The 9,857-nt window shown below is 32.4% G+C and overlaps 2 long non-coding RNA genes across 2 annotated transcripts; both read left to right on the forward strand.

The window, feature by feature from the left end:
• Nucleotides 1-883: 883 nt before the first annotated feature.
• Nucleotides 884-2,691, forward strand: LOC148761210 (uncharacterized). Its single transcript, XR_016027848.1, has 3 exons — nt 884-978; nt 1,628-1,711; nt 2,569-2,691. It is a non-coding gene; the product is annotated as an uncharacterized LOC148761210 (long non-coding RNA).
• Nucleotides 2,692-6,786: 4,095 nt separating this feature from the next.
• LOC148761211 (uncharacterized) lies at nt 6,787-8,606 on the forward strand. The gene is made up of 3 exons (XR_016027827.1): nt 6,787-6,880; nt 7,531-7,614; nt 8,484-8,606. It is a non-coding gene; the product is annotated as an uncharacterized LOC148761211 (long non-coding RNA).
• The last annotated feature ends 1,251 nt before the right edge of the window (nt 8,607-9,857 follow it).

The following is a 9,857-nucleotide window of genomic DNA, read 5'->3' on the forward strand; positions in this document are numbered from 1 at the left end:
ATATGAGAAAACAATACCCCCACATTTTCTCTGAGTTCAGTACATGAAATTTTGAGGTCAAAATTTTATTTTAAGGGGGATAGTGTTGTCAAGCCCGATCTTATAAAATACTTTCCATGTCATTCATATGATTGACAATATGCTTGCATACTTGGAAAGCCCTGAAAGAAAAATCGTTAAAAGACGACAATGTACCAAATGGTACAATTAAGTTAATTTAAGTCTCGAACTAGATCAAATAGAGAATTTAAAATGAAATTAAGAATATTAAAGTCCCAGAATGGTTTAATATGGTGATTTGGAGTTCGAGGATCAATTTGAAGTCAAACTAGAATTTTTACTGTCTAGGGGCAAAATGGTCATTTGCCACCCAAGGACACAATGGGAATTTTTAGAAAAGAATTTTTTTAGCCCCATTTGAGTATTGGAGTATATTTTGAGGGTTTGGCAGTGAAAAAGTTTAATTCCAGTGATTTCTAGAGTATAGGGGCAAAATCGTAATTTTGCCACCCGCGGACAAAATTTGAGATTTTGAGAGAATTTAGATCAAATTTGACAAATTGGAGAATGGTATGAGTATAAGGGATGAAAAATATGTCTATGGGCAATTTTTCAATTTTTGGGGCAAAAATGTAATTTTTGACTTTTACGGGGGTAAAAGTGTAAATTTCAAAAATTACTCCACCAAGACTTTGGATAAGTCTGAGAATTTTACCTAAGCTATGGATATTTGGGACAAGTGTATGGTGAAAATTTGGAAACAAATGGATGGCTAGAATTTAAGGAATTAATAAAACATTAAAAAAATGAATAAAATAATATTATATTATTTTAGCCTTTAAAAAGGTAAAAATTCCGGAATTCTTATCTTCTTCAGCTGTCCAAACCAGGGGAGAAAAGGGGAAAAAAAAAAACAAGAATCCTACCTGAAAAATTTGGAGAAAATCAAGAGAAATCAAGAAATCAAGCATTAAAAAGGTAAATTTCATTGATTTTCCTTGTGATTTTCACTACCCATGCATTTTTTTCTCATTTCCATGCAAAATTAGAAAGCGGGTATGGACACCCATGCTGGCCAAACCTCCATGGATGAGTTTTGAGCTTGATTTTTGGTTGATTTTAATTGAATTAAGTGATTTTAGTTAAGTTATATTGAAATATAGCAAAAATAAGCTAGAAATATAATTTTCTCCCATTGAAACCCATTATGCTGAATTTTCTAGGGGAATATTGGCTGCTGATCTTGATGGTTATTTGAGGAATTATGATGAATAATGATGAATTATGAGCCTAGAAAAATAATGGATATTTTCGGAGCAAAAATACAAATTTTTACCCACTAGGGGTATTTTCGTAATTTGTTATCGGGACTGATAATTTGCACCACACTGAGGGACATTAAGTCAATTTGGGTGCAATTGAGGTGTAGAAACTGAAAAAAATTAATTTGGAGTTTAAACGGACGCGTATATCAATTTATCGGGTAAAAGACCGAAATAGGCTAACACCGCATTTAGGCAAAAATTTAGACATTTTTGCATTCCATATCAAGCATTAGTAGTCTAAATTAGTTTAATTTCAATTTAGTACCAATGTGGTGAATTTCTCGATTTTGTACTATGTCAAGGTGGTGAGTCCTCTGATAAAGGCAAGGGAATTGCACCCGAGGACCAATAGTCTGAGTATTTCGAAAATCCTAACTCTAGACACGGTGAGTAACCTTACCATCATTTTAATTATCTAAAGTATGTTTTTATTCGGTTTTGGTGAATTTTATGAAAATGAGTTCAAATGGTAAATTTTTATGTTTTGTAAACAAAATGAGTTTAAATGAAAATATTTTATAAATTGTCTTGAAACGAAATAACGATTTTGAAAATAGAGTAATTGGAGACCACTGATATGTTGTAAATTTAAAATTGAATTAATGGCTTATGTTATTGTATTGGCATGACTGGCTGGGCTGTGTTTTTATGAATTATATGAATCGCTTTATTTTACCCTTGCAGGCTGGGTAGTAATATATTAGCCCTGTCATGCTGTCAAAATTTTATTGTATGGTGGGTATGACCTGCTGCAGTGGGCTGGATTCTGTGGACTAGCCTATTAGAGGGGCACGGAATCCTGTTATATTTTTACCTCGGTTGGAGAGGCGAGTAGGGTAACTCCTGAGGTATAACTTTTAGAGTTCACTTCACGCCAAACCACCTCGTGAAGGGGAACTCGGCCAACGTCAAGGAATGACTATGTTTTCAAAATAAAAACATGACTTTCTAATAGCCTTGGTGGACTCAGTTGGGATAGCCCTCGGCCAAGGTATCCCAAATAACTGAGTATGATAATAATTTTTGGCATGAGCCAAGCTTTTTAAGAAATTCATAAGCCATACTGATTACTTGCTTTAAATAAATTGATTTCATTTGGTTGAAATAAGTTGAAAGATGATAAATTACAGTTTGATGAAATGTTTTAATAGTCTCCTTTTACTCGACTTTAGATATTTTGAGTGATGTTTGTTTACTCACTGGGATTTTATAATCTCACCACCCTCATTTCCACCCATTTCAGGTTCAGAATAGATTGTAGATAACTGATATCGGCAAGGATTACAGTTGAACTTGCCACATCCAAAGACTGTAGGTTCATTTCTTTTGATACTTTTGATCATTCGTGGGCCCACGTGTCACTGTAAATTAAATTCTATACTTTGGTTATCTGTATTACGATATGTAAGAATTTATTTTGCTTTTACGCTATAAAAATTATTTATGCAGTGTTCTTAAAATATCGTTTTATGTGAAAATTGAATATTTTATTGAATATTTTTATTTTATTATAACAGTCATAATTCCATTTTAAACGAATGTTTTAGACATCCAAAATTATTTTTGATTAAGAAATATGTGTTTTCCACTTACATACTATATTTTTAGATGTTTTTTTGAGATTTTTGGGATAAATGACAAAAATACCCCTGTGAGACGGAAATTATTATTTCATTTGTTTAAGTTGGAAACAGTTTAAAATCTTTTAAAATGTGGTATTTGGAAACAGCTACCCACAGGGGAAATGAGAAGCTGATATTAAAGCCTTGCGGGGTCTCGGTTGACATTCCGGGTAATGAATGTAAATTGAGACGTCGCGGCGGTTGTCACGGGCTCGATGGGAGTTCCGGGTCGTGACATTATGGAATATGGGGAATATAAAATTTTGATTCAGTAAGGATTGTGAGAATAAAATAAGGAGGAAGCTGAGCTGTTTTCGTAGTTAATTATACCAAAAGTCAATAAGATTATTGGAGTATAAGACAAAGAAGATAAATGGGATAAGGATGACAATAAATTTGAGGAAAGTTGTAGATAGTAAGCAACTTATGTGTGGAGTGGTATATTTATCATGAACTTATTACACTGTATGGAAAGGATGTTTTGAGGTGGAATTTTATGAATGTTGATAAACGTCAAAAGATGACATGAGATGAAAGTATTAATCTGGCTTAGTGTGTATGACAAGAAAATAGAAGGTACCTATACTTATGGAACTCATGATATATATCTAAAAGGGAAACCACTGGTTGAGAATGATTGATGTGGTGACTTTGAATGCAAACAAATAGCTTTGATGAGTAAATTTTTATAGCTACAATACTTCAGCATTGACTGTTCAACGCTATACTGCTTCAAATACCTCACGCTTATGATGCATGAGTAAGATGGGAGTGACATGATAATGAGCTTACAAATTGAATTTTTGTTGTTGGTCATTGTGTTTTGTTATCTAGGAGTCTTAAATATTCTGGAGAATGTTTACCCAAATGAATTGAAAAACTTCTTTATTGCCTTGTATAGAGGCATATAATAAAAAAAAAAATTTTGAAAGTTCTTAAGATGACTATATTGAGATGAGATACAAAATAATGAAAGTGTGAAGGAAGAATTACGAGACTGGTATAGAAAATCAGTTTATATAGAATATCATTATGAGAATTTGTAATATCTGTTTTGATACAGTAAAATGACAAGAGTTAGGAACAACATGAGGCTAATTGTGTGACACCCTAGAAACCTATGAAGATGAGTTAGGGATTGAATGGATGAGTTCGTATTTATATACCTTTAAGATTAAGTGTTTTAGGAATACATAAACAGCTTTGAGAATAGATTCTAATCATACACAGCAAGTATGAAACGTAAAATTTTTAAAACTTGCTGAGAAGCCTAACGGCAAAATCACAAGTTAAGGGATCACATGCTATGAGACATAAGTTTAAGATAGATATTCCCAAGGAAATACTCAAGAGAAGTTTTGCTCTGGATCTCGTTAAAGCAAGCACTAAGTTATGAGATTATAAAAAGAAGTTGTAAGCTGAGAGTGATATTAATATTAGTATTGAAAAATACTTGAGGAGAATCTAGTTTTAAGTTTTACAATTTCAAGTACAAATTATAAATTAGTTAAGGAAGAATGATGTTATGTTCATATGAAGGAGTGGAACAAAGGATGATAGAAGTTGACTTTGAAAATGAAGTCAGATAATGAAACTTTCCTAATATATTATGGAAATTGGAATTCGAAAATGCTTAAGGCATACATGATTCAAATGGGTTTGAGTCTTAAGTGACAAATCAATATCGTAATGCAAGAAAGATACAAGGTAATATAGAGGCATGAAAGATGATTAAGGACAAAAAGGATGACTCTTAGGAATTGTGGTATTGCATGAGATGCAATGATCAAGTTGAGATAAATCTTTGAGGCATCAATAGGATTATAAAGCATACACGTATAATAGATTATAATTCAATGGAGATGACATTGTGATGAATGATATATAGTATAAGGAAACTCAAACATATGGTTGGAAATGATATGAATGATATGAAGTTATATACAAGTATAATAAGAATGTTGACATGCATTATAAGAATTATTATATTGAAACTAGGATTAGGATACGGATGAATAAAGGGGGAATGTAGTCCAAGGCATGTGAACACATGGATTCCTATATATAAAGAGAGATGTTGAGATTTGAAAATGCATGTATCTATGTATATATGAAATTGATAATTTTACTAACTGAAGTGAAGAATGGTTCTCAGTAATTGGGAGATTTTGAAATAGTGTCCAGAGAGGTTAGTGAGCTAAAGTGTTAACAGACATGTAATGAACGATTAAAGTTATGAATGACTTTGAAAGTAAACCTTAAATTGTTTAAGTTTTTAATGGAGCTCCATTAAAGGAAGGGTTTGGACCAATATAAGATGGATGAATCAAGGGTGAGAAAATTGGTATGGAGCAAATTAATAAAACGATGAATAGGTATACATAAGTAAGTATGATATGTGATCGAAATCGGTATAATTGAGATGAAGTTATGGTTCAAATGTAATAATGGTGATAAAGGCATGCTTAGTGTCTAGATATAAGAGATCATGGTTGTGAAAAGTATTACTGATCCGATTCCAAAGGATGATAATTGCCGTAAATAAAGCATTTAATTGAACTGAAGGTGAACGAGGGAAATAAATTGAATGTCCCTATAGAAGGAACAAGGAGTAGGATCATAGAAGGAGATTGATAACGCAACATCGACGGGAATTCGAGGACGAATTCTATTTAAGTGGGGGAGATTGAAATACCCCATACTTTGATATGGTGATAAATAAAGTTGATCGAATGCAAATTGAAGTCAATTAAAATGTTTAGAAGTGATAAAAGACGAAAGGAGTAGTTTAGGATAAAATATTTCGCAAGTGAGAAAATAATAATAAAATAATACTAATTTTATCGGAGGAGAATTTGTGAGATAAAAGGCGATTTGGAAGTCAAGTGAGGCATAATAAGGTATTTTTGGTACCAAGGAGACAAGATAAAAAATTTTAGAATAAAATAATATTAAAATATTAATATTTAACCGGATGTCGAAGTCAATCAAGAAGGAGGATCATATGGTTGATCCAAGTGGGGGAGAAGATGACAAGCCCGACTCTACAGAAATATTTGTGATGACATACATGTGGTGGATAGCATGTTTACATGCTAAGAGAGTCTTGAAAAATTTACAAAAGTCGGTATTGTACCTAGAGGTACAATAAAGTTGATTTAAGCCTCGAACTAGATCAAATAGAGAATTTACAATGAAATTAAGAATTTTAAAGTCCCAGAATGGGTTAATATGGTGATTCGGAGTTCGAGGATCAATTTGGAGTCAAATTGGAATTTTCGCTATCTAGGGGCAAAATGGTCATTTGCCACCTGGGGACAAAATTGAAATTTTTAGAAAAGATTTTTGGCCTCATTTGACTTATTGGAGTAAGATTTGAGGTTTAGAAGTGAAAAATTTTAATTTCGGTATAATTTGGAGTAAAAGGTTAAAATGGTAATTTTACCATTCGAAATCGAAAATTTAATTTTTTTGAAAGGATTTTGATCAAATTTAATTATTTGGAATGTGAAATGAGTATGAGGAGTGAAAATTATGCATTATGGAAAATTTTCAATTTTTGGGGTAAAAATGTAATTTTTGAAAAGTTCAGGGGCAAAAGTGTAATTTTGAAAAATTTGCTCCACCAAAACTTTGGAAAAATCTGGAAATATCACTTAAGACTTGGATAAGTCAAAGGGAATGCATGGTGAAAGAAAATAGGACAAGTGGATGGCTAGAAAAAAGAAATGAATTAATAAAATATTTAAAATATGAATAAAATAATATTATTTCATTAAACAATAAAAATGCATAAAAAAAAATCAGCCCACCCATTCTTCTTCTTCAACATTGGGCCAAGCAAGAAACAAGAGAGAGAAAGGAGAAAACAAAACCCTAGAGAGAGAAAATCAAAGAAAAAGTGTGAATTTTCAAGGAAATTAAGTGAAAAAGGTGAAATTTTTTCTATTAAGCTTGAGTTTTCTTATTCCCAAGCATTTCTCTTTATTTTCCATGATTAAATTACATGTTTTCATGATGAATTCAATTCTGAAAAAAATGGGTTAGGAGAGAGAAAGTTGTTGGATTTATTTGATTTTAATTTATGTTAGTGTTTTTAGTTAGTTTAGCATATTTAGAAACAAAACAACAAGAAAAGAATTTATTTTCTCCCCCAACCATTAATGGCTGAATTTACCATGTAGTGAGTGAGGATGAGTTTGATTTTATTCTAGGAGAATTGGTTAAGGAATAATGAATTATGAGCCTAGAAAAATAATGGGAATTTTCGGAGCAAAAATATGAATTTTTACCCACTAGGGGTATTTTCGTAATTTACTGTTGGGACTGATAATTTGCATCACACTGAGGGACATTAAGTTAATTTGGGTGCAATTGAGGTATAGAAACTGAAAAGAATTAAATTGGAGTTTAAACGAACCCGTTAGGAATTTAATCGGGTGATAAGACGAATTAGGCTAATACCGGATTTAGATAGTTACCAGTGCATTTTTGCATTCCATATCATGCATTGGTAGTCCAAATTAGTTTAATTTTGATTTAGTACCAACTTAGTGAAATTCTCGATTTTGTACTGTGTCAAGGTGGTGAGTCCTCCAATAAAGGCAAGAAAATTACATCCGAGGACCAGTAGACAGAGTGCTTCGAAAGTCTGCATTCTAGACATTGTGAGTAAACTTATTATCGTCTTAATTATCTAGAGTAGTTTTATACAACTATGTGATTTTATGAAAAATGGGTTTAAATGGTAAATTGTTATGTTTTAAGGGAAATTGAGATTTTATAAAATGATTTTATAAATTTTCTGAAAAATCGAATATTGGTTTCGAAAATAGAGTAATTGGAGACTGCTAGTTTGTGTTGCAAATTTATCGTTCTGAATTGAATGGCTTATGACAATAAATGAGCATGAATGGCTAAACTGATTTTGGTGTCATAATTATTTATACTGTGTATTCAGCCTTGAGAGGCTAGGTTGCGATAAATTGCCATGTCATGCTAGAATGAATTTTATTGATTGGTGGATTATATATTAGTTATTTACTGCAGAGGGGGTTCCGTGGACCAGCCTATTAGAGGGGAACGGTAAACTCCATTATATTATTACCTCGAACGGAGAGGCGCGTAGGGTATCTCTTGGGGTAAAGCTTAGGGTTCACTTCACGCTAAACCACCACGTGAAGGGGAACTCAGCCAACGCCAAGGAACGGCTGTATTTTTCTCAAACTAAAAATATATTTTAAGTGTATATGAAATTTTAACAGCCTTGGCGGACTCGGTTGGATGCCCTGCGCAAGGTATCACTGAGTATGAGTTTTGGCACGAGCCAAAGTTTTAAGAAATTCATAAGCCAAGTTGATTACTTGATTTATATGGATTGATTTTATTTGGTTGAAATGAACTGAAAGGTAATGAAATTACAGTATGATGACTTATTTTAATTGTCTCCATTTACTCGGCTTTAGATACTTTAGATGGTATCTGTTTACTCACTGGGATTATAAAATCTCACCCCTTCTTCCTATACATTTTTCAGGCTTAGGACAGTTTGTAGATAGTCGAGTAGGACGAGAACTAAGCTCGGAACTGCATTATAGAAAGTAAGAGTTCACAGTCTTACATCCTCTTGGTCAATTGGAGCCCACGTGTCATTACAGATCAAAACTTATATTTTGGTTATCTTTATTTCTATTCATACAATTTTTACTTTATTTTCATGTGCGAAAAATTATTTACGAATATTTCTATAAAAATTTATTTTATGAGAAAATAGAATATTTTATTTATTATTTTTGAATAGTACTAGTTGTCAACAATTTGCTTTCAAATGAACGTTTTAGATATTTAATTGTTTTTAAATCATTAAATATATATTTTTTGCTTACCTACTATATTTTTAGCAAGTTTTGGGATTTTTGATGAAAAATTACGAAAATGCCCCTATGAGCCAGAAAATAATATTTTATTGTTCTTATTTGAAAATGACTTATGATTTTTTTTAAATGCGAGATTTAATAATTGTTGCTCACTGGGGAGATGCAGAAGTTGATGCTAAGCCTTGCGGGGTTTTGATCGGCATTCGGGGTGAAGAATGTCTGTCGAGGCCTCGCGGCGGTTGTCACGGGCTCGATGGGGAGTTCCGAGTCGTGACATGCTCCATCTCCACTAGTTCATACAGATATGCAAAGGAGAGATTCCTCTAGATTACCACCGAGATAGGGATGATTTTGACATACCACCAAGGGTAGATTAAATATGCTAAAAATAGTGCTCTAATAAAGTGCATGTGATAGAAAGCTAGTTTATAAGTTGTAGTTTTCATGATCACAAAATATATAAGGATTATTAATATATGGACCTAAACTTGGAGTTGTAAATTACAAGTTTGGAGTATTTAAGATGTGATTAAATGGAATTAGCATTAGGCAAGGCATGTAAATCTTCTAATTAAATTCTGTGGAGTGTGCATGATAGTAGAATGGAGGAACATAGTGCCGTGATACTATATGGTGATGTTATTATACAATATGGAAAGAGCATTCTAAATTGGGATTTATTGATTGATGATAAGTGATGGGCAATCTGATGATACATGTAGTTATGAATAAATTTGGAGATTTTTGCTTAAGCAAATTTGTACTAAATGTTATGGTAAAGATATATGAATGTTAGTGGCAAAATAAATACGTTAAATCAATGTTTTGATTGCGCACTTGTGATAGAAAGTTAGTCTTGCTAATTATGGTATAGACTCAGAAGGAAGCCACATGATTGTGAATAATTGAGGTAGTAACTTTAAAAGTAAAAGAGTTACAGGGATAAAGTAAATTCAAACAGTTGCAATGCTACAGTACTGATTATCAAACGCTGTCGCGTTAAGAACCCCTTATGGTTAGAAAGCATGAGCAGA

The sequence above is a fragment of the Theobroma cacao genome, chromosome 8 (assembly GCF_053813885.1).
Source record: "Theobroma cacao isolate CCN51 chromosome 8, ASM5381388v1, whole genome shotgun sequence".
NCBI classification, from domain to species: domain Eukaryota; kingdom Viridiplantae; phylum Streptophyta; class Magnoliopsida; order Malvales; family Malvaceae; genus Theobroma; species Theobroma cacao.